This window comes from Triticum aestivum, chromosome 1D, assembly GCF_018294505.1.
Source record: "Triticum aestivum cultivar Chinese Spring chromosome 1D, IWGSC CS RefSeq v2.1, whole genome shotgun sequence".
Taxonomy (NCBI): domain Eukaryota; kingdom Viridiplantae; phylum Streptophyta; class Magnoliopsida; order Poales; family Poaceae; genus Triticum; species Triticum aestivum.
The window spans coordinates 205,013,630-205,040,136 of NC_057796.1; the positions used below are offsets into that span (position 1 = coordinate 205,013,630).

The 26,507-nt window shown below is 44.6% G+C and overlaps 1 long non-coding RNA gene and 1 pseudogene across 1 annotated transcript; both read left to right on the forward strand.

Moving 5' to 3' along the window:
- Positions 1–736: 736 nt before the first annotated feature.
- LOC123158422 (tetratricopeptide repeat protein 27 homolog) lies at positions 737–14,047 on the forward strand (annotated as a pseudogene).
- On the forward strand, positions 4,285–5,106 carry LOC123180989 (uncharacterized). Its single transcript, XR_006491408.1, has 2 exons — positions 4,285–4,378; positions 4,468–5,106. It is a non-coding gene; the product is annotated as an uncharacterized lncRNA (long non-coding RNA).
- Positions 14,048–26,507: the final 12,460 nt, after the last annotated feature.

The following is a 26,507-nucleotide window of genomic DNA, read 5'->3' on the forward strand; positions in this document are numbered from 1 at the left end:
ACGTACTTAAACAATTCGCTCTAGAACCAGTTAGTAGCACGTTGTTGGTCAGATGGTAACCAGTTCTTGTTCGCTGTTGTCACGACGTGAGTTCGATCCTTGAGACGAACAAATTTGTGTTAGTTTTTGCTTTTTGGCGCTACCCCATGAAACAGCATGTATCATTGGAATTTTGCTGGGCGTCCGGCTCCATCGGCCACGGCGGCGAGAGGAGGACGGCCGCGGCGGGTACTTGAGGCGCGGCGTGTTGCCGGTCTCGATGTGGTCGAGGACGGCCTCGAGGGTGCGGCCCGGAACGCCCCACCACTCGCGCCGCCCATCGGCGTTGTGGCGGCCCCGCGGGATGACGCCGTTGGTGGAGGCGATCTGCTCCTCGCGGCGGCGCTCGAAGTACATCGTCCAGAGGTGGTGGCTGTCGGCGGCGTAGGGCGGCTCGTTCCGCTGCTCCTCCGTCATGGACGAGCGAATGCGGGCGATCTCGGCGCGGCGCGCCGCCCCTTCGGGCACCGGTGGCACCGGGACGCCGCCGGCGCTCAGCCTCCACGTCCCCGGCACCCGCATGTCCGGGGGCGCCGGGTACTCCGCCTCGTACAGCAGCCGCGCCTCCGCCTCTTGGAGGTGGCGGCGGCCGAAGCCGTTCGCCGCCGCGCCGTCGCCTGGGTACCTCTCGGCCATCTTTCTTGTCGGCAGGAAGAGGGGAGAGTACTGCTGCTTACTGCGCCGGAGAGGGGGGGAAATGAGAGCTGTGGCGTCCACCGGCGAGGAGGTCGCCTTTTATAGCTGTCGCTGGGCGGCGTCGGGCTGCATGCCGGGCGACGCGTGGCTGGACGCGCGTCGCGGCGCGTTCACTGCGCCGCCCGTGAGGCATCAATGGAGGCTGACCGGCGCGGCAGCCTTCGCATTAATTCCCGCGGGAACCGAGGCGATGAGGGCGACGAAGCGGCGTGTCGCTGACTCGGCGGGCCCATCCGCTTTCGCGCCAAAATGTCTCGCCCGGGCGCCCCCCAGCGCGCCTGGTTCGGCCTGGGTCCGCCGGCGCCAGTTTCGGCCCAAACCGGCGAAAAACGGGCTCCTGGGGGCGCGACTGGGCCGATTTTTGGGCACCGGCGCGGCAAAAATGCCTGGGGAGGGCCTGTTGGGGGCGCGGCTGGAGTTGCTCTTATATAGACAAACCCACTATCAAGCATTAATTGCTATTTTTCTGCTCCCACAATGCTCCGGATCATCAAAATTGTTGTAGATGTTGTATTCGCTATCTTGTTCTAGCAACAACCGTTTGATCTGGACATGGAGTGTCACTCCACCATGCAACATGCAGTATTAATGTACATTCTAAGTGGGTTTTAAATCCTATTGCATTTAATTGGGGCATATTTTACAATAAGAATTACATTTTATAGTAAGAACTTTCTTTTGTGCTGAAAGTTCTCACATGTGCAGAATTTACAAATAAAAAATTCCGCAGCAATGTGTGCGTTTTCATCTAGTTATTGTCAAGATAATATGCTAATGACAGCCATGTAGTGCATGCATTAATTAGGACCACCAGGTACCATATTCGTCTGAGTGTTGGTCCATTGATCATAGCGAGTGCTAGATCTTATTCCAAAGGGCAAAGAATTTGTCTGTGTGCTAACAAGTTCAATACAAATGCTGCTGCTAACATGCAATTTGATGCATTCCTTAGATTGAAGATACGAACAAAGAATTTCCAGTGGCTTCAGAAAGAGCTAGATTGGTTTTTGGAGTCCATATGTCGACTCTTCCTGCATTAAGGAAGTATGTATTGACATGCCCAAGCATTCGTACATTTTGCAGCAACACCAGTCATTAAATGCGACTTATTTTTCTTCTTGTGAACTCATAGAATATGGTGAACTGTTGATAAGTTGTGGTTTACTTGGAGAAGCCCTGAATGTTTTCAAAGATCTTGAATTGTGGGATAATCTCATCTATTGCTATCGGTATGCATTTCCATGTGCAAAGTAACTCATGTCCTTTCAGCTGACTGCCCTGTAATAACTTAGTCTTAACATTTGGCAGATTATCGGGTAAACTTGCTGATGCAGTTAGTCTAATAAATACACGGCTCTCCATTACACCCAATGACCCAAAATTATGGTAAGTAGATCTTGGAGATTATATTGAATTTGTTTGGTGGGATATTTTCATTTTTAGTAAGTGTTGCAGATAACATTTGGCATTTCTTTCAGAGTTTGCTATGCTTAAATCAGATTTTGCAATCTTTACTTTTGTTGGACTTCCCACTACAAAAGAACAAAAATCATATTATAACTAGGAGTTATCATAGCACAGGTGTCTGTTTATGCACTTCATAGATATTTTTTCTCACCATGCATTAGTCATCCCACAAGTGGGAAGTGAAAATATGCATCGGCCATCCCCCATGACTCCGTCTTTCACTCGATGGCCACTCTTTAGCCTTTACTTCATTCTATTGTAATCTTGCTCCACTTCCTGTCATTGTGCCATGCAGTCAGTCATACGTGTCTTCCTTGCAACTTTGGGCCATATCCGCTGCTTTTCCCGTCGCCTCTGATAACGGATGGTTGTGCATTAAGCACCCTGCCTTCTGGATAATGAAAGGGTGACATGTGGCAACATCTGTTCCTTGCACTCTACAATGGCGGTTAAGGTGGGTGGTTAGCAGCGCCTCACTCTAGTATGGATGATGAAGGGGGTATCATGGGATGGCAACCGGTTAGCAGTGCCTCACCCTAGTATGGATGATGAAGGGGTGACATATGGCAACGTCAACGTTCGTACCCTGCATTCGACAACAATAGTTAAGGTGGCTATTTTTGTAGGCAGCTCCACATTATTGTGTTCGCAGCTCCGCTCTATGACGATTGATGAGTGTTCCTCTGGCGCCACTCCTGCTCCAAAATAATCAGTTATCACTCTCTTTGTTGCGATCGGCATGTCCATTCATCAAGCAAGAGAAGTGCGTGTGCTCGAGTTGTTGGTATGTGCCCCATCTCACCCCCTTGTCCTTCATTGATTTGATCCCTTCAGGGTGCTGCCGCCATGTCATAGATGCAAGGATTATGACTTTCTAGTCAACATGAGTTAGAGGTTACCTAATTGAGCCCCCCCCCCCCCCCCCCCCACCCCCCCCACACACACACACACAAAAAAGCAACAACCGATGACATCAATGGAAGGAGAGGAGGAGCAGTACAGCAGCAGCAGGGGAAGGAGAGCCGGTGGAGGAGTCCTTGGGCATTGCAGCAGCCGGCGGAGGAGCAGATCAGCTGCTGGCAGGAACAGGTAGTGGCCAAGGTTTCTATGACGTAACATGTTTTATGGCGACCGACCCCCTTCATTGTCGTCGTCGGATCAGCGAGCGAGAGAGAGAGAGAGAGAGAGAGAGAGAGAGAGAGAGAGAGAGAGAACGAGCAAGGAAGAGAGACGAACACGGTAGTTTTTGTGCTGCCACAATTGCGCAGCGTTTTCTGCTCTTTCCTTAATCTCTTATCTGTTACAAAACCAAAACAGCTAACTACCCCGGCCAGCTCGCTGTGATCTGGATTGGCCTTGCCATCCCACGACCTCCAGATACACAGCGCGCCACGCTGACCAGGTTAACAAAACAGAAAAGGAACGGAAGGGAGATCGTGCGTACGGCACGTCTCCATCTACTACGTGCATGCTGCATGGAGGTGTCACATCAGCAGCCATGCAACGTTTATTAAAAGCAGAAAACTACACTAGCCTATGACGTGAGCTTAGCATGGCTAACATTCATAACATTATAACGCTTATGGCGTATGGCATGGCGACATCATAGACATAACCTTACGGCGAATGATAGCAAATTAAATCAGCAGCAAATGAGTTGTACATGACTACATGAAGTACAGATTGTTTTCCCAGTTGCTCATCTCTCTTCTTTTCTCCAAAGCAGACTGCATGGACAATGAAAAATAAGTCCATATTTCACAACATAACAATAACAGCAAGTTGCAACACTATATATAGCAGCAGCCAGTACAGCTACATGAGAAATTCAGAAAACATAAGAGAGAAGAAACAGAGCACAACAGAGACGGGCAGGGGGAGGCAGAACAGGTAGAAGGAGAGAGTGGAGGGGAGAGATAGCATACCTTGCTGATCTGATGGCCTGATGCACGTAGCAACAAGTGGTGGCCTTATTGGAGCCTGTCCGCCAAGGTGGCCTGCTCCGCAGCTCGCGGATCTGGAGTTCGAGCCCGAGCTTAAGCTGGAGAGGAAAGGGGGCTGACGGGAGGAGGGGAAAGGGGTCACGCGAGGAGGGGATCGTGGTGGGTCGGAGGGAAGGTGGTGCGGAGGCCGGATCTTCTGCCGTTGGGTGGTCGCCGGAGAGGACAAGGTTGAGGTACGCGGCTAATTTCCCCCCCGCCATGGCCGCCTCTCTCTGTCACTCTCCCGCTGACTCACTCTCTCTTCCCCTCTGACTCTGGACAGATCTTTTCCCTCCTGATCCCCTTTTCCTTCCTGCCATGGCTGCCGGTACCCGTGCGCGCCAGTTTTCCTAGTCCCAGGCATGGGAGACCAAGGCCACTCATCCATGGCGTCGCGATTCAGGCATGGCGATGAATATCACATCACATGGACGACATGGGGACGCCACGTGGATATGGCGGACGCCACGGGCCAAAAATATTGCTCACCTGGACGCCTCGGGCTGGGACCGCGCCACAACATTATATCGTCGCTATAGTGGCGGTATACCGACGCCATAAAAACCTTGGTAGTGGTGGCATGGCTTGCGGCGGCTGCCAAGGGAGAGGCAGCTCAATTTGTTTCTTGGGAGAGGAGTGGGTTGGGTGCTAGGTTTCCAAACCAAAGGGCAAGCCGATATAGTCAAAATTCTGACAGGTGTTCTTTTTTTGTGGTTGCTCCACTCAAGATTGGGATTCTTAAAGGAAGGGAAAAAAATACTAGGAGGGGCAGAGGGCGACCAAAGTTGACATAGGAGTAGGCGGTAAAAAGGGACTTGAGGGATTTGAATGTACCTAGAGATTTGGCTCTTGATAGGACTGCATGGAAATCAGCAATCCATGTGCCGGAATCTTAATTTACTCGTACTTGTTTTACTCTTTTCTCTCTTTTTCTTTTTGGTTTCCGTACATTTCTGTTGGGTTTCATATCTAGCCTACCCGAACTTGCTTGGGACAAAAGGCTTTGATGTTGTGGTTGTTGGTCGCTCGACTCAAGATGCTTGACTCGGCCAATGAGTCGAGTCGACCTCCAAGTTATGACTAGTTGAGGGACTCATAATCATTACATAGATGTCATTGTGCAGTTGTCATTCCACTCACGTGCCCGTGACATTACTGGCATTTATAAAGAATTTCTCGTCATAGAAAATTATGTATATGAAACCCAACACTCTAACAGTAGTAACAGATTAGTTCTGGCAGTTCTATAGCTTCCTGGTGAACCCATGCATGCTAGATACGTGGCATGGGCTCTCTCTCTCTCTCTCATCTATTTCTATGGGATGATTCTGCTCTGGCTTGTGCTATTTTGTATTTCTGTCGGCACCAAATAGGTAATTTCTGTTTGTTGTTGAATAGCTTTATTTTTTATTTAGGTGTTCACTTGGTGATGCTACAAATAACGACAATCATTATAAGAAAGCATTGGAAGTCTCCAATAACAAATCTGCTCGAGCTCTGGTATTCATCTCTTTTGTTTTGCTCACCAGCCTCTCATTGTGTTACTAATGCATAATTTAATGGGAAGTGGTCTTACATTCTCTTATCTTTTGGTGTAGCGTTCTCTGGCTCGTAGTGCGTACAACAAGAATGACTTCTATACATCCAAAATTCTTTGGTAAAAGAATACATTTAAGAAACATGTATGTTGACAGTTGTTACCTGCTTGAAAATCACTTGCCTTAAAACTTTGCGCAGGGAATCTGCATTGGCATTGAATTCGTTGTATCCAGATGGCTGGTTTGCCTATGGTACAACTGCATGGAAGGTAACTTTTTTAAAACCATTTTATTTTGCACTGGAAATTTCTTGAGACGGGACTACAAGAGGATATGGATATGTTTTTTACAAAGGGATATGGATGTTTGCTTACTACCTATATATGAATATATTCTGCTGGGTGATAGGATATGTGATTATTCATCTAGTCACTACAAAAATGTGTTCTACTATCTGAGATTTGTCTTTTGGGAGTATAGCCAGTACTGTGCAATTTCTTACTTTTGAGTTGGGTGCTCACGCCCCCAGAGTGTGACCTAATTTTTTTTCTTAGTCCCATGACACATATTCTTGTATTTCTTCCCTTCTGCAATCATCTTTTCTTTGCCAGTGGCATCAACTGGGACATGCATCATGACATAATTTTATTTTGTACTTTTCTTGCTACGAATAATGAGAGAGCACTTGCAAACATATCTTATGATCTGCTGCAAAAAATAGCCAAACATGATTTTTTTTTGTTAAACAATCAGTAAAATAGGCAAATGCTGGTTAGGGGAGTGAGATTACCATAATCCGTCAAAATGCCAAACACATGTTTCTTGCAGGGCTAGTCAATGCAGTGCTAGCCTGAATGTTGATTGTGCCTACAACCAACCTGTTCTACCTTCTGTCCACCATGTAAATTGTGGGCATGTCACCATGTCTGCATTTTTCATAGTTCCTTTGCACGTGTTGCTTAAACATATTTGGTTGCTCATATCATAATAGATGAACATTGTTTATATTAATTCTTTTGAAAAAAACGACTTGAACAGACATTAGTTGTCTTGTTTTGTTCATACAGGATAAAGATCTTGAGAAGGCTTTGGATGCTTTTAGTCGTGCTGTGCAGATAGATCCTGAAAATGGAGAAGCATGGAACAATATAGCCTGCCTGTATGCTCACCCTTCTATATTTATTCCTTCATTACTATGTTGTAGCTGTGATGGAGTCAGGTGTCCTGTTTCTGTATTCATTCACCTCGTAGTTGCAGTTAGCTTCTCTTCCTTTGCACTGTTGATATTTCTTTATTTCAATTGAACCCTTCAGTTCACCAGGTCAAACTAACGCCAGAACATTTTGGTTTTGACATGTTCACCTTATTGGATAGTGCTATCTGCTATGTTGTATCTTGATTCTTGGTCTAGGAATAGCCAGCTTTCATAAATAATGCATCGAGTTACTTTCGTATATAGTTCATTTGGAAATTATAGTGTACCAAACATGCAAGTCAAAGCTGCTACATAAGCTGTAATGCTTAGGTGGGGTTACATGTACCGGGGAAGGAAGAACCACTCGTTTGTTTTGTGTACTTGTTGGCCCAAGAAATTTTCATGATATTTTGATTATAATGAAGGCAATACCATTTTGATTTTTGTGACATAAATTTGTTGGAAATTCTTTCTTCCTGTCGTACACTGGTATTTGGCTAGATGATGGTTTATGTGTGTGATGCAAAGCTGAAGTCCTTGTATTTCATAGTGGTATATATAGGATACAAGGTCGGTACATAGGCATGTCGGTTCGTAGTTCGTACACTGGTACTTGGCTAGATGGTTTATGTGTGTGCTGCAAAGGCGGCAATCCTTGTATTTCATAGTGGTAGGTGTATATAGGATACAAGGTCGGTACATAGGTTTGTCGGTTTGGACCTGACAGCCCACTAGTGGTAACCAAGATGACAAAATAAAGTTTCTTACCGCTACCTTAGTTTCTAAGGCTTACATATTGAATAGTGGATACATAAACCTACTAGATTAAATCCTAAGCAAGGATTATTCTCACAAGATTTTCTCTTATCTGTTATATCTAATAATGTCAATTTTCCAGGCACATGATTAGAGGGAAGAGTCAAGCGTCAGTCCAGTCATTCAGGGAAGCTGTTAAGTTCAAGTGTGTATCACCTCCTATTCCATAAGTTTATTAAGTAAATTGTTTCTTATTAAAATTAAGTCATTTATTTATAGGAGGAATAGTTGGCAAGTTTGGGACAATTACAGTAAGGTTGCTTTGGACACAGGCAATATTCGACTGGTAAGAAGTATATTGATGTCAATACTTCTAGATTTCTCAGTTGAAGCTACATTTATACTTTTCAGCTGATCACACACATCAGCACAATCCCCTTTACGGGATCTGATCCTGACTTTATACTCGTTAATTATCTTTTGTTTTTGTTGAAGGTAATAGAGCACATGAGAAACCCTTCTGTTAGTATAGTATATCTAAATAGGTTAGTACTATGCATAGATAATTACACAAAGATAAGAAAAGAAACTACTCCAGCCACTGGTTGAGGTCAAAACTGACTTGCAGTGATGCTCTTCCCATGGCTTTTGGTAACTTGGCTTCTTGCATCATACTTGCAGATATGCAATGGTTTGTTTCTTCCTTTACTTATTTAGTGTAATGCCATTTGTAATCTTTGGTACTCAATGGTTTAATAATACATCTTCATATTATACCAACTTTGTTAATCTCATGAAGTAGATAGCTTTTCTCCATGTCTCCTTGTGGGGCGGACATGTTCTCTCATTTGAATATCTGAGTATCTTAGGCCTATGCGCCTGTTATAATGTGTTGTAGAATGACAAAATATAATGCATGGTATCCTGTGCAGACACTTGAAGCTATCAAAATGGTATGAAATTTGTCCGTCAACAAGCGCTTCAATGTTGATTTATTGGACAAGGTGATGACCACCCTTGAAGAACAAGCTACTCATCTTAATGACACTCAAGAAGCTAAATCCATGGGCAACACTTCAGATGATTCAAATAAAGAGACCAAGCAGTCGAGTCAATTATTAGATATAATTGGTGATATCCTTGAGCAGGTTCATAAGCTTTTACTTGGCTTTCATCTTTATTCCCGCATTGACCTGCAGTTTATCTGATTGGTTGTGTTTCTAGATTGTACAAAATGGGGCTAGCGTTCCAGAGATATGTGGATTATGTGCTAGATACCATAAGAGCAAGGGCGACCTCGTGGAATGTTCTAAAGCTTTGCGCAATCAAGTTCAATATCTAAAGGTTCAAAACTTAGTCCACACTGAATGACTCTTTTATCTCTTTCTTTTTGGTTTTGCTATATGTCTTAATGTTTTACTTTGGTACATAGTACTTCTTTCCAGTAGTCCGCTTAGCCAACTGGAGATAGGGCGCACACTGGGAAAATTGCATGTTTGAACATAAATATATTGAACAACACAAGTTCAACAAATAGAGTCGAGCACACTCAAATTTATATAACATGAAACCTATTAGCGCAGACACCCAGATTCTTCAAGTCAAGCACTCAAGATACATGTTCCTCTACATACAGTTCATCATCTCAAGCAATTTGAATTATATATCTGCATCTGCACATGCGTAGGACTGCCTATTCTGCACCAACACAACAGTGTGATGGGTTCATTGGAAGATGTGTCCTAAATATTCATCTTTTCTATATTGGCGGACGGGTGAGCATCTGTGTTCATAAATTTGGTTTTGACACAAAATCCAAATCTGCCTTGGAAGCTAAAGCCAACCAGATTCTTCTGGGATTCCTTAAGTTTCCTTCTCCTGCATGCTCTCTCTATATTTTTGGAACTTTCTACATGTTATACTATTATTGACCTCTGAAATGGCACGTGTGAAAAGTAACTTGGTATTCCTATTCCGATGTCTACTGTAGAGTCAAAAATACCAGGAATACTGGATTTCTTAACATTTTGGCCACTGTTGGGCATGCATGGTGGGTCTGTTTCTTTTGCTGTTTTTTCTCGAACAAGCATCAAAATGCCTGTCATTGTGTGTTATGAAGAAGACACTGAGACTGCACAGAAGTACAAAAGGCCAATGGCCAAACTAAAATAAAGACCTTCCAAAAAACAGAAGAGAACCAACAAAATAACACAAAAGCTAAGCTTTATTAGAGCAGGTCAGAAAATTAGACAGCAGCGTATGCAGCTATTCATGTGCGGTCAGGAGGGTGGCAGTGTTGTGGCATCTTGCTTAACTCATTGTCTCCAGTGAGGAGAATAAGAAATGAGAGGCACTGTATAGTGTCCAAAGAAGGTGTCTGATTTTTTCTCCATAGTTTGCCCTTCAAATTGAGCTAATTGCTGTGGATCATTGCAAAGGTTAGAAATAGGATTTGTTAGCAACCGAATTCAATGAATACCAAAGTGACAATTTGGCCATCTGACAGAAAAGTTGAAAAGGAATGCAGAATTTCATGTTCGAGGCATCGTCAAGCATGTGGTGGGCAGTGGGCACTGAGAATTGCCAACGAGTGCACATCGTCTCCTCGGTCCTAGATCACTGACAAAAACATCACACACGCACTGTGTTGATGAGATACAACAACGTCTTGCCATGCCCTCTTGTGCTGCTGTTCTGGTCTTCTGGATCATGATGTGCAACATGCATGCTGTGTGTAATATCGCACGTCTTTGCATGCAAACATGGGTGTCGGAACTGACTCTGATTTAGTTTTTTGTCTTCGAATTCGGCTCAGGTGTCAAGAGTCTGATATGTCTGACTCGGCAATAAAAGTCTGCTGGCATGCTGAGTCACCAGACACACACCTGACATAGACATTCTTGTAGCCTATAGAATGTAAGTGGCATGCTATTGGTGGTTGATGGTAAGATGCTGACCGGTGTCAGTCGCCCCATTTTGCCCGACCAACACAGCTCTTGTTCCATTGTGCTGCTCAGATGCATCGTGGCACCGCTGTCTGGGTTGGAGCTATTGTAGTAATAGGATGGGGGCCATGGGCTTTGAAGAGCGTTATGGTCGTTGGCTGTGATGATGAGCAAGTGGGCTTGAACACTAGCATGCAGTGAGACCTAGGGGTTAAGAGTGTAACAGAAAGCTGGTACACTAATAAGTTGGAGAAGCGGAATGGTGTGGGGAGGCACGAGAAAGAAAGAGTGGATGGTATTTACTTCCTCCATTTCAAAATATAAGACATTTTGGCAAGATGTTTTAGCTTGCTATAAAACGTCTTATATTTTGGAATGGAGGAAGTAATTGACAGTGGCAAAATTTCCATCTTTGCAATGGCATCTACAAATTGTGCATGTTTGCGATATATTTGCTTTTACTGATTCTGCATACCTTGTAATAGTGTTTGTAAACCCTAATTGCTCCTTGAGCACCTTATGCAAAAAGGCCACCCACGGCAGTTGCACCATGTGTGGCCTCCCCCAAATCTCCTCTTCTCCGGTTTAAAGTGTGTGTATTCGTATATCCTCGCTATCTTGTTAAGTAGCACTGACTTTAATTGATGTATAATTACTTATTCGTTTGGAAATTTTATGAATGCTGTGTAAGTGCTGACTTTCTGTTCTTGTTGAATCCAAGTATTCCTATTTCATTGTTACTTTCTACTTGCAACAGACTGTGTACTGTACTTATGTTCTAGTACTCATAGTTCCACATCATCTTAGTGACTGTTATCCTCACAGGGTTCAGAATTATGTCATAACCATAAGAAGTTCAAAAAGTTTGCTCAAGCTTCTTTGCAGCTTTGCAAGTCCTACATGGAAATGTCATCCACGACAGGAACAAAACGAGAATTATTGTTAGCTGAGATGCATCTTAAAAGCTCCTTGAAAGAGGTACCTGACTTTTGGTTTTGCTGCCCACTATATATAGTTCATGAGGAAATATCGCAAAATCTCAACCATTCTGGCACCTATATCACTTAACCACCACTTTTGGAAAAAAAATCATATGACCACCATTATAGCCAGGGGACTGTGTCTTAAAGCCGAATTATTACCCCTTAGGTCTCTTAACAGCCTTGGCCCACATGTGCTGAGTAGGCAATGATCCGTCCTGTAACGCAGCCATGTAGCAGATGGACGAGGCACGAGTTGAGGCCGACCAGCCGGTGTAGAGCGTGCTCTCCCGCGTCTCTCGCCTCCCTGCTATTATTTTTCCTGCCAAGAAAACTTTCGAGTTGCTGCCATCCGCCGCATCCGAGTACGCCATAATGGAGCGGTGAAGAATGGATAATGTTCAGTGAGCAGCCAAGCAACTCAAGCAGCTCGATAAGTTCCAAGTTGGGGATGAAGGTCAAGAGTAATCTTTTAACAGCATGTGCTCTCAAATAGGTCAAGCATTGAAGTGTGGTGCAATGAAATTACAACAATGATGCTACGGCTGCATAGGATCATTGCTCTGGCTGTCCTGCAGCGTGACCGATGGACCGTGCTGCTGTAACACCTGGTTTGACAGTTTGTAAAACCGAAAGTTTAGCTGTATATCTTTTTCAGACCACACATTTATTGAATTGTAGAGACTAAGTGTTTGATTGGTATTGGGGATTTGCTTTGTAAGTGGCCGAGTTGAAACGGGCTGAACTGAGTTCCACAAATGAAGTGAGCGACAGCAGCACTCTCGTGTGGCTTATACTGTGGCTAGGTCAGGCTCAACCCGCGATTCGTCGATCTACCTGCTGGTGGTGCTTCTCTGCCTCCTCAGCACTGGCATATGGGAGCAAGCAGTCGGTAGGGCTGTTAAGAGCCTGGACGTGTGAGATCTGGGCTTTGAGACACAGGCTGCCCATAGATTGGTGGTAAAAAGCAACGTTGATACCTCAACAGTTGTGGTTTTGCAATATTTACTATTAATTCTTGAATGATCGCAAGGATGTAGAGTATAGCCATCTTTAACAACAAAATTTAGTTCATGAACATGTGAAATACAGATCAGGAATGACACGACGAAAAGAAAGCCATGCCATTTATAATAACTGACCCATTTCTCTCAGTACTGGAATTTGAGAAGTTCTCCCTGATAATAAAATATTGATCTTATCTTATGTAGGCCATGGACTTCGTAGATTCAGAGGAGTATAAACAACTTGCTGACTGCCTTGTTGAATTAAAGGACCTGATTGGTGCTGCCTAGACTTATTGAGGTAGGTTTGAGTTTTTTTCTCTATTTTAGGCTTGAATTTTTATCTCTTTGTTTTCTTTTACTTGCAATTTCTTTGGCTGAGGCTGTTAATATTCTCGGTATCTTGTCCTGAGACTTGTGGTGCAGTGGGCACTGGTCTTAGAAAGTGGGAAATATGTTTCTGGGTTATCTTCGTACTCCCGCAGTTCCTGAAAGTAAGGCATATATTTTTTCCCAGAAGTCAAATAATACAATGTTTGACTAACTTTTTGGAAAAAAACGACCAAAATCTATAATACTACATTGACATGAAATAAAAATACATTATATTATGTATTTAACTGTATTGATTTGGTATTGTAGACATTAATAGTTTTTCCAAAAACTTGGTCAAACTTCACACAGTTTGACTTTAAAAAAAATTAGTTGGCCTTACTTTTAGGAGCGTAAGAAGTATTTTTCCAACAAATTGTCGTTTGTGCAAATGCATTGTTTGACATAAATCTGTAAGTAACTTGGCAAAACCATAAAGGTATAAACCAACAAATATCAATTAGTGGTGGCTACTGCCAGCTGCGCATGCATGTGTACCCATTATAACAACTTTTGTTGTAACCATGCACCACTGTACCAAATTATTGTACAAGCTAGTTTCTACGTTTGAAGAATAAATGAGTTATCTCCAGCTGCAAAGCTTCGTGTTGATGCAATAATGCTATTTGTTTTCGCCTTTAGGCAGGATACCTAGAATGCATAGCGCACTGTTGCTAATTGAAGTTCCCATGTCTAGCATTGCCGTAGCTGGCAGGTGCATGTCAATGCTCTAATTGGAAGATGTGTGGATGTTTTTCTCCTGTAAATACCGATATGGATGGTCCAGTTTATGATGCTGTTTCTTTTTCTTGGTAGATCTGACTTGTGAATCAAGGCCGGGTACTTGGGTCACACAATCCTGATTGGTGAAATCTTGGTTTCGTTGATGAACATTGTCATATGTCGGCGCATGGTTGATTTCGGGAGCATTTCTTGAGGAAATTAAGATACCAAGTTTTATGTGCAAACTTAAGGCGTATATGTTAGTTTGGCATCAAAACTAAACCTCCGTGTATTGATTCATTTATGCATGTTGTTTGTAGAAATATGATCCAAGGGATGCTATATTTCTACAAATATGGTCCAAATGTTTGTCCATGAAGCTTAGTTACTGCGATTAATGAATAGTACTCCAGTGTCAAAAACGCTCTTATATTATGGGACGGAGGCAGTAGGTTTCGAGCCCTGTGAAGATCATGGCACCGCAGCAGAACTAGAACTAGTGTAGTGATTTAAACGCTCTTATATTTATTTACAGATGAGTAATTGAGGAAAATAGTTTCATGTTAAGAGGAAATATGTGGGGAGGTCTTGAGGGAGCTGGAGGCGGCATATCACGTCCCCTTCGACAGTAGCCTTGCCGAGGTGGCATCTCATCACGACACGGAGGGGGAGCCGACGTCTCCAGTAGCACGAGACGGTGGGGCGCCGGCGGTCTGGGGGCGTGGGGTCGAGGCGCGGGCGACTTGAAGGTCGAGCGAGGTACTCCTGGACGGACGGCGGGGTGCCGGTGGCCTAGGCAGGCGCCACAGGCATGAGATCGAGCCATCGGCAAGCTGCGAGCTCGAGGTCGGAAAATTCATCATCGCATGCACCGACGACGACGCCGATGACACCGACGACGGCGCGTCGCCGCGGCTTGAGTTTCGTCATAGCTTCCTCTCCTCGGCCGTGAACTCCGTGCATGCCTCCCGTAGGCCGTCTCCACGGCACCGGCCGCAACGATCTGCTTGGCGATCACCATCGGCCAGCAGGCGACAGGGCAAGTGAAGAACCGGCAGGTCACAGTGGTGGGAACGGTAGAGAAGCCCCTGCAGCCTCCCCACCGACGGCGGACGGCGTGTGATATACTGCTGCCCCTTATGCGACATCGCTGCTTGTGCCCGATTGCTACGGATGCAGCGCCGTCATGTTGCCCGATATCTGCAGCTGCGACGGACCATGAACTCGACACGGCATGGAGCGATCAGTGAAAAGAATCATCAAGTAGGAAGAAGGAGGGAAGGAGAGACCTGAGGCGCGCGAGGGCATCTTCCAGCCGTTGCTCGCTTCTTCTTGCGTCCCCCCTTATTTATAGACGAAGGATGCATCTGGAAAGAAGGTAATAACCGACAATCCAAAATGAACGAACAAAGCGGCGAGACAATGGGTCGACACCAGCTGCTCACACACCCATGCATCAGCGGCAGCCTACCGAAAAGATAAACGCGTGGTGCAAATGCATATAAAACACCGGACCTTCACCGCATGCAAAGGCCATCCAAAGGAACGTAGTCAAATCAAATACGATGCCATGCAGCCCAATCAAATACGATGCATGCAAAGTCCATCCAAAGGAACGTAGTCAAATCAAATATGATGCCATGCAAAGTCCACATCAGAAGCTAAATCGCTACGTCCACCCAAAGCATACATAGAAACAGAAAGATCAGTTAACAAAATTTACACCGAAAGTCTACAGTCACACATGATTTCTACACCCCAGCCTCCCAAACTAATGCACGTGTCCATATTTCATAGGCCCCCCAGTCCCTTTCACCCAAGTGGCGAGACGTGGAAGCAAAATCATCCCCGGATATAGGGGTTTGGGTATGTTCAGAGTTTGACTACAGATTTATCTCAAAGAACCTTTTCCAACTCCGCAAGCACCTTGTAAAAGCAACTCCAACAGACACCCTATTTTTGGGCATGAAAAAGTGGTTTAAGAGTACGAGAATTCTGCATTTTGGGCATTAAAGGGCACCAATATTTTTTGCACCGTTTCAGATGACCTATTTTAGGGCACCACAAATATGGTGGCCGTAGCAGCTGCCCTAAAAAAGGGCACCAATTGATGGCCGTAGCCCACATGTATTCAACACAAATGTATACATATTCAAACAAATAAAATATCAAACTAATCTCAAATGAATTCAAAACAAATATAACACAAACAATACTCAACTATTACATAGTTCATCAATTCGTAGCATAAAAATAATGTTCTAGTTCATCAAATATACAACAACAAATAAATAGTTCATCACATACAACATACAACATAGAGATATATAGAACTAGTGGTCTTGTTTCCCATTCATCTACAACACAAACACACACATTTTTATCACTACCGCTACGTTGCAACAACGAAATCTAAATCTACCAGAGGTGAAATATACCTTGGAGCCGATTTGTCAAACACGTTGTGTGCGGGGAGGAGCGTCTCGGCGGCTGCTCGTCGAGGTCGTGCCGGAAGCCGGAGCTGCTCCAATCTCGTGTCGGCAGCCTCCTTGTCGTCGGAGAAGAAGAGAAGCCGACCGTCCCCTTGCATCGATGAATTGTAGCCGGCGGAGCAACGACCGAGTGACGACTGAGCTTGCACTCTACGGCCGCGTGGTCACCGCCGGCGGTCAGAGGGGGCAGCTACGGATCCCATCTGTCGTGGGGAGGCCGCGGGCGGCTGTAATCGGGTGATGGATCTCACATCGGCGGGTCACAGGAGAGGAAGTTAGCTGGCGCAATCGAGCGAAGGAGGGGCAGCTATTGGGGAACGTAGTAATTTCAAAAAAATTCCCACGCACATGCAAGATCATACTGATGCATAGCAACGAGAGGGGAGAGTGTCGTCTACGTACCCTCGTAGACCGTTAAGCGGAAGCGTTATAACAACGCGGTTGATGTAGTCGTACGTCTTCACGATCGACCGATCCTCAGCACCGAACGTACGGCACCTCCGCGTTCAGCACATGTTCAGCTCGGTGACGTCCCGCGAACTCATGATCCAGTGGAGCTCGAAGGAGAGTTTCGTCAGCACGACGGCGTGGTGATGATGTTGATGAAGCTACCGACGCAGGGCTTCGCCTAAGCACCGCTACGATATGACCGAGGTGGATTATGGTGGAGGGGGGCACCGCACACGGCTAAAAGATCAATGATCAATTGTTTTGTCTCTGGGGTGCCCCCTGCCCCCGTATATAAAGGAGCTAGGGGGGAGGCGGCCGGCCAGGAGGAGGGCACGCCAAGGGGGGAGTCCTACTCCCACCGGGAGTAGGACTCCTCTTTTCCTAGTAGGAGTAGGAGAAGGAAAGGAAGGGAGAGAGGAAGAGAAGGAAAAAGGGGGGCGCCGCCCCCCCTCCTTGTCCAATTCGGACTAGAGGGGGAGGGGGCGCGCGGCTGCCCTGGCCGCCCCTCCTCTTCTCCCACTAAGGCCCATGAGGCCCAATTAACTCCCCGGGGGGTTCCGGTAACCCCCCGGTACTCCGGTATTTGTCCGAAACCTTCCGGAACCTTTCCGGTGTCCGAACATAGTCGTCCAATATATCAATCTTTACGTCTCGACCATTTTGAGACTCCTCGTCATGTCCGTGATCACATCCGGGACTCCGAACTACCTTCGGTACATCAAAACACAAAAACTCATAATACCGATCGTCACAGAACTTTAAGCGTGCGGACCCTACGGGTTCGAGAACTATGTAGACATGACCGAGACACGTCTCCGGTCAATAACCAATAGCAGAACCTGGATGCTCATATTGGCTCCTACATATTCTACGAAGATCTTTATCGGTCAAACCGCATAACAACATACGTTGGTCCCTTTGTCATCGGTATGTTACTTGCCCGAGATTCGATCGTCGGTATCTCAATACCTAGCTCAATCTCGTTACCGGCATGTCTCTTTAATCGTTCCGTAATGCATCATCCGGTAACTAACTCATTAGTTACATTGCTTGCAAGGCTTATAGTGATGTGCATTACCGAGAGGGCCCAGAGATACCTCTCCGACAATCGGAGTGACAAATCCTAATCTCGATTTATGCCAACTCAACAAGTACCATCGGAGACACCTGTAGAGCACCTTTATAATCACCTAGTTACGTTGTGACGTTTGGTAGCACACAAAGTGTTCCTTCGGTAATCGGGAGTTGCATAATCTCATAGTCATATGAACTTGTATAAGTCATGAAGAAAGCAATAGCAGTAAACTAAACGATCAAGTGCTAAGCTAACGGAATGGGTCAAGTCAATCACATCATTCTCCTAATGATGTGATCACGTTAATCAAATGACAACTCATGTCTATGGCTAGGAAACTCAACCATCTTTGATCAACGAGCTAGTCAAGTAGAGGCATACTAGTGACACTATGTTTGTCTATGTATTCACACATGTATTATGTTTCCGGTTAATACAGTTTTAGCATGAATAATAAACATTTATCATGATATGAGGAAATAAATAATAACTTTATTATTGCCTCTAGGGCATATTTCCTTCAGTCTCCCACTTGCACTAGAGTCAATAATCTAGATTACACAGTAATGATTCTAACACCCATGGAGTCTTGGTGCTGATCATGTTTTGCTCGTGGAAGAGGCTTAGTCAACGGTCTGCAACATTCAGATCCGTATGTATCTTGCAAATCTCTATGTCTCCCACCCGGACTTGGTCCCGGATGGAATTGAAGCGTCTCTTGATGTGCTTGGTTCTCTTGTGAAATCTGGATTCCTTTGCCAAGGCAATTGCACCAGTATTGTCACAAAAGATTTTCATTGGACCCGATGCACTAGGTATGACACCTAGATCGGATATGAACTCCTTCATCCAGACTCCTTCATTTGCTGCTTCTGAAGTAGCTACGTATTCCGCTTCACACGTAGATCCCGCCACGACGCTCTGTTTAGAACTGCACCAACTGACAGCTCCACCGTTCAATGTAAACACGTATCCGGTTTGCGATTTAGAATCATCCGGATCAGTGTCAAAGCTTGCATCGACGTAACCATTTACGACGAGCTCTTTGTCACCTCCATAAACGAGAAACACATCCTTAGTCCTTTTCAGGTATTTCAGGATGTTCTTGACCGCTGTCCAGTGATCCCCTCCTGGATTACTTTGGTACCTCCCTGCTAAGCTAATAGCAAGGCACACATCAGGTCTGGTACACAACATTGCATACATGATAGAGCCTATGGCTGAAGCATAGGGAACACCTTTCATTTTCTCTCTATCTTCTGCAGTGGTCGGGCATTGAGTCTGACTCAACTTCACACCTTGTAACACAGGCAAGAATCCTTTCTTTGCTTGATCCATTTTGAACTTCTTCAAAACTTTGTCAAGGTATGTGCTTTGTGAAAGTCCAATTAAGCATCTTGATCTATCTCTATAGATCTTGATGCCCATTATATAAGTAGCTTCACCGAGATCCTTCATTGAAAAAACTCTTATTCAAGTATCTTTTTATGCTATCCAGAAATTCTATATCATTTCCAATCAGTAATATGTCATCCACATATAATATTAGAAATGCTACAGAGCTCCCACTCACTTTCTTGTAAATACAGGCTTCTCCAAAAGTCTGTATAAAACCATATGCTTTGATTACACTATCAAAATGTTTATTCCAACTTCGAGAGGCTTGCACCAGTCCATAAATGGATCGCTGGAGCTTGCACACTTTGTTAGCTCCCTTTGGATCGACAAAACCTTCCGGTTGCATCATATACAACTCTTCTTCCAGAAATCCATTCAAGAATGCAGTTTTGACATTCATTTGCCAAATTTCATAATCATAAAATGCGGCAATTGCTAACATGATTCGGGCAGACTTAAGCATCGCTACGGGTGAGAAAGTCTCATCGTAGTCAACTCCTTGAACTTGTCGAAAACCTTTCGCAACAAGTCGAGCTTTGTAGACAGTAACATTACCGTCAGCGTCAGTCTTCTTCTTGAAAAGCCATTTATTCTCTATGGCTTGCCGATCATCGGGCAAGTCAACCAAAGTCCACACTTTGTTCTCATACATGGATCCCATCTCATATTTCATGGTCTCAAGCCATTTTGCGGAATCTGGGCTCACCATCGCTTCTTCATAGTTCGTAGGTTCGCCTTGGTCAAGTAACATGACCTCCAGAACAGGATTACCGTACCACTCTGGTGCGGATCTTACTCTGGTTGACCTACGAGGTTCGGTAGTAACTTGATCTGAAGTTTCATGATCAACATCATTAGCTTCCTCACTAATTGGTGTAGGTGTCACAGGAACCGGTTTCTGTGATGAACTACTTTCCAATAAGGGAGCAGGTACAGTTACCTCATCAAGTTCTAATTTCCTCCCACTCACTTCTTTCGAGAGAAACTCCTTCTCTAGAAAGAATCCATTCTTAGCAACGAATGTTTTGCCTTTGGATCTTTGATAGAAGGTGTACCCAACAGTTTCCTTTGGGTATCCTATGAAGACACATTTCTCCGATTTGGGTTCGAGCTTATTAGGTTGAAGCTTTTTCACATAAGCATCGCAACCCCAAACTTTAAGAAATGACAACTTTGGTTTCTTGCCAAACCACAGTTCATAAGGCGTCGTCTCAACGGATTTCGATGGTGCCCTATTTAACATGAATGCAGCCATCTCTAAAGCATAACCCCAAAATGATAGCGGTAAATCAGTAAGAGACATCATAGATCGCACCATATCTAGTAAAGTACGATTACGACGTTCGGACACACCATTACGCTGTGGTGTTCCAGGTGGCGTGAGTTGCGAAACTATTCCGCATTGTTTCAAATGTAGACCAAACTCGTAACTCAAATATTCTCCTCCACGATCAGATCGTAGAAACTTTATTTTCTTGTTATGATGATTTTTCACTTCACTCTGAAATTCTTTGAACTTTTCAAATGTCTCAGACTTATGTTTCATTAAGTAGATATACCCATATCTGCTCAAATCATCTGTGAAGGTGAGAAAATAATGATACCCGTCGCGAGCCTCAATATTCATCAGACCACATACATCAGTATGTATGATCTCCAACAAATCTGTTGCTCGCTCCATTGTTCCGGAGAACGGCGTTTTAGTCATCTTGCCCATGAGGCATGGTTTGCAAGTACCAAGTGATTCATAATCAAGTGATTCCAAAAGTCCATCAGTATGGAGTTTCTTCATGTGCTTTACTGCAAGTGCGTTATATCGACTAGAGGGGGGTGAATAGACGATTTTTATGAATTCTTCACTAAGGAATTTGCAGGTGAGGAAATTCCTTAGCGAAGAACTACTTGCAGCGGAATAAGTACTCAAAAGTAAACATAACAGAACACAAGCATGGTCATCATGATGAAATGAAGACAAGCACAGAGTACAGAAAGCGTAATCACAGGATAACACAGGATGAAGACAAACAGACTGAAGAAATTGAACTGAGGAAATTGAGGAAGTCTTCAGTCAAAATCTTCAAACACAGATATGAACAAGCACACAACACAGTAATGAGGAAATGAAAGAGTTGAGGAAATAGAACCAGTAAGCTTGGTGAAGACAATGATTTGGTAGACCAGTTCCAACAGTTGTCTCAGTTGTACATCTGGTTGGAGCGGCTAGGTATTTAAACCTGAGGACACACGGTCCTCACCGTATTCTCCTTGAGCTAAGGTCACACAGACCTCGCCCAATCACTCATGGTAAGTCTTCAGGTGACTTCCGAACCTTCACAAACTCGGTCACTCGGCGATCCACAATTTCCTCTTAGATGCTCTAGACCAAGACGCCTAACCGTCTGGAAGAAGCACAGTCTTCAAAGGTAACAAGCGTCGGATCCACGCAGGATCAATCTCTTCAGTGATGCTCAATCACTTTGAGTTTGTAGGTGTTTGGGTTTGGGTTTTCCTCACTTGATGATTTTCGCTCAAAGTCCTCGGAGGATGGGATGCTCTCAAATCACAAGTGTCAGTTTCTCTCGGAGCAGCCAACCGGCTAGTGGTTGTAGGGGGCGGCTATTTATAGCCTAGGGAGTGGCCCAACATGATAAGACATAAATGCCCTTCAATGATATGACCGTTAGGTGGATAAGATATTTTGGGACAGCTGGCGCGCAGCACAGCAACGGTCGGAAATTTGAGTATCAAATTCCTCAGGGCTATCATGTTCCTCACTGTGTAGGCAATCCGCACTGGCGAATTCCTAACTCCTCAGTCAGAACAAATTCCTCAGAGACCAGAAGAACTTCATCTCTGTCACTGAAGAATATGACTGAACTGTATGAGATTTCCAATGGCTTCACTCGAAGGGATTGGTAGGTGTAGGATTTTGAGTTGAGCATCACTTGGAAATTTTTCCTTAGTATTTCCTCGACCCCCTTTAACAGTACGGTGTTTCCTATGACTCAAGAAAGAGAAAATGAAACTACGAAAACAAAAGTCTTCACGCTTCATGTTCCTCAAATGAATACCAAGTCTTCAAGGTCACACCAATTTCTTCACTTTCAAAGTCTTCAGAAAGTCTTCAGAAATCCAAAGTCTTCAGTTGAAGAACTTCATTTTTAGGGGTCGACTTTCTCTGTAAATATCAAACTCCTCATAGACTTATAGACCTGTGTACACTCATAAACACATTAGTCTCTTAACCTATAAGTCTTCAATACACCAAAATCACTAAGGGGCACTACATGCACTTACATTTACACCAATATGACCTAAACGGCAGTGCCACAAATAAGTTGCACTATCATTATCAACTCTGCATCTTTTGGCTTCAATATTATGAATATGTGTATCACTACTATCGAGATTTAATAAAAATAGACCAGTCTTCAAGGGCGCATGACCATAAAAGATATTACTCATATAAATAGAACAACCATTATTCTCTGATTTAAATGAATAACCGTCTCGCATCAAACAAGATCTAGATATAATGTTCATGCTTAAGGCTGGCACCAAATAATAATTATTCAGGTCTAAAACTAATCCCGAAGGTAGATGTAGAGGTAGCGTGCCGACCGCGATCACATCGACTTTGGAACCATTTCCCACGCGCATCGTCACCTTGTCCTTAGCCAATCTTCGCTTAATTCGTAGTCCCTGTTTCGAGTTGCAAATAATAGCAACAGAACCAGTATCAAATACCCAGGTGCTACTGCGAGCATTAGTAAGGTACACATCAATAACATGTATATCACATATACCTTTGTTCACCTTGTCATCCTTCTTATCCGCCAAATACTTGGGGCAGTTCCGCTTCCAGTGACCAGTCTGTTTGCAGTAGAAGCACTCAATCTCAGGCTTAGGTCCAGACTTGGGTTTCTTCTCCTGAGCAGCAACTTGTTTGCTGTTCTTCTTGAAGTTGCCCTTCTTCTTCCCTTTACCCTTTTTCTTGAAACTGGTGGTCTTGTTGACCATCAACACTTGATGCTCCTTCTTGATTTCTACCTCCGCAGCTTTTAGCATCGCGAAGAGCTCGGGAATTGTCTTATCCATCCCTTGCATATTATAGTTCATCACAAAGCTCTTGTAGCTTGGTGGCAGTGATTGAAGAATTCTGTCAATGACACTATCATCCGGAAGATTAACTCCCAGTTGAATCAAGTGATTGTTATACCCAGACATTCTGAGTATATGTTCACTGACAGAACTATTCTCCTCCATTTTGCAGCTGTAGAACTTATTGGAGACTTCATATCTCTCAATCCGGGCATTTGCTTGAAATATTAACTTCAACTCCTGGAACATCTCATATGCTCCATGATGTTCAAAACGTCGTTGAAGTCCCGGTTCTAAGCCGTAAAGCATGGCACACTGAACTATTGAGTAGTCATCAGCTTTGCTCTGCCAGACGTTCATAACATCTGGTGTTGCTCCTGCAGCAGGCCTGGCACCCAGCGGTGCTTCAAGGGCGTAATTCTTCTGTGCAGCAATGAGGATAATCCTCAATTTACGGACCCGGTCTGTGTAATTGCTACCATCATCGTTCAACTTTGCTTTCTCAAGAAATGCATTAGAATTCAACGGAACAACAACACGAGCCATCTATCTACAACAACATAGACAAGCAAAACACTATCAGATACTAAGTTCATGATAAATTAAAGTTCAATTAATCATATTACTTAAGAACTCCCACTTAGATAGACATCCCTCTAATCATCTAAGTGATCACGTGATCCAAATCAACTAAACCATGTCCGATCATCACGTGAGATGGAGTAGTTTTCAATGGTGAACATCACTATGTTGATCATATCTACTATATGATTCACTCTCGACCTTTCGGTCTCAGTGTTCCGAGGCTATATCTGCATATGCTAGGGTCGTCAAGTTTAACCCGAGTATTCTGCGTGTGCAAAACTGGCTTATACCCGTTGTATTTGAACGTAGAGCTTATCACACCCGATCATCACGTGGTGTCTCGGCACGACAAACTTTCGCAATGGTGCATACTCAGGGAGAACACTTATGCCTTAAAATTTAGTGAGAGGTCATCTTATAATGCTACCGTCAAACAAAGCAGAATAAGATGCATAAAGGATAAACATCACATGCAATCAATATAAGTGATATGATATGGCCATCATCATCTTGTGCTTGTGATCTCCATCTCCGAAGCACCGTCATGATCACCATCGTCACCGGCGCGGCACCTTGATCTCCATCGTAGCATCGTTGTCGTCTTGCCAACTATTGCTTCTACGACTGTTGCTACCGCTTAGTGATAAAGTAAAGCAATTACGGGGCGATTGCATTGCATACAATAAAGCGACAACCATATGGCTCCTGCCAGTTGCCGATAACTCGGTTACAAAACATGATCATCTCATACAATAAAATATAGCATCATGCCTTGACGATATCACATCACAACATTCCCTGCAAAACCAAGTTAGACGTCCTCTACTTTGTTGTTGCAAGTTTTACGTGGCTGCTACGGGCTGAGCAAGAACCGTTCTTACCTACGCATCAAAACCACAACGATAGTTCATCAAGTTAGTGTCGTTTTAACCTTCACAAGGACTGGGCGTAGCCACACTCGGTTCAACTAAAGTTGGAGAAACTGACACCCGCCAGCCACCTGTGTGCAAAGCACGTCGGTAGAACCAGTCTCGCGTAAGCGTACGCGTAATGTCGGTCCGGGCCGCTTCATCCAACAATACCGCCGAACCAAAGTATGACATGCTGGTAAGCAGTATGACTTGTATCGCCCACAACTCACTTGTGTTCTACTCGTGCATATAACATCTACGCATAAACTTGGCTCGGATGCCACTGTTGGGGAACGTAGTAATTTCAAAAAAATTCCTACGCACACGCAAGATCATGGTGATGCATAGCAACAAGAGGGGAGAGTGTCGTCTACGTACCCTCGTAAACCGTTAAGCGGAAGCGTTATAACAACGCGGTTGATGTAGTCGTACGTCTTCACGATCGACCGATCCTCAGCACCGAACGTACGGCACCTCCGCGTTCAGCACACGTTCAGCTTGGTGACGTCCCGCAAACTCACGATCCAGTAGAGCTCGAAGGAGAGTTTCATCAGCACGACGGCGTGGTGACGATGTTGATGAAGCTACCGACGCAGGGCTTCGGCTAAGCACCGCTACGATATGACCGAGGTGGATTATGGTCGAGGAGGGCACCACACACGGCTAAAAGATCAATGATCAATTGTTGTGTCTCTGGGGTGCCCCCTGCCCCCGTATATAAAGGAGCTAGGGGGGAGGCGGCCGGCCAGGAGGAGGGCGCGCCAAGGGGGGAGTCCTACTCCCACCGGGAGCAGGACTCCTCTTTTCCTAGTAGGAGTAGGAGAAGGAAAGGAAGGGAGAGAGGGAGAGAAGGAAAAAGGGGGACGCCCCCCTCCTTGTCCAATTCGGACTAGAGTGGGAGATGTGCATTACCGAGAGGGCCCAGAGATACCTCTCCGATAATCGGAGTGACAAATCCTAATCTCGATTTATGCCAACTCAACAAGTACCATCGGATACACCTGTAGAGCACCTTTATAATCATCCAGTTACGTTGTGATGTTTGGTAGCACACAAAGTGTTCCTCCGGTAACCGGGAGTAGCATAGGAACTTGTATAAGTCATGAAGAAAGCAATAGCAGTAAACTAAACGATCAAGTGCTATGCTAACGGAATGGGTCAAGTCAATCACATCATTCTCCTAATGATATGATCCCGTTAATCAAATGACAACTCATGTCTATGGCTAGGAAACTCAACCATCTTTGATCAACGAGCTAGTCAAGTAGAGGCATACTAGTGACACTATGTTTGTCTATGTATTCACACATGTATTATGTTTCCGGTTAATACAGTTCTAGCATGAATAATAAACATTTATCATGATATGAGGAAATAAATAATAACTTTATTATTGCCTCTAGGGCATATTTCCTTCAGCAGCCTGGCGGGGAAGGACGACGTAGGGGAGGGGGGAAGGCGCCGGTGCCGGTGAAGGACAACGGGGGCGGTTTTTCACCGACGGCGGGTGGAGTGGAGCTTTTCCTTGCCAAGGCAACAGAGCGCGGGAAGGTTCCAAGTGGAGGTTCGTGGCTTTGCATAGCCGAAATTTGTTTTTGGGCACGGCCTGACGTGCCCCAAATTTACAATGACGTCGGCTGCTTTTTTGTTGGGCATCCCAAAATATTTTAGGGCACCATATTGGGATGGGGCATCTGTTGGAGCAACATTTTTTTGCTCTAGATGCCCTAGAAGTTAGTTTTTTGGGGTACACGTTAAAAATAACGCATCTGTTGGAGTTGCACTAAATACATGGTCA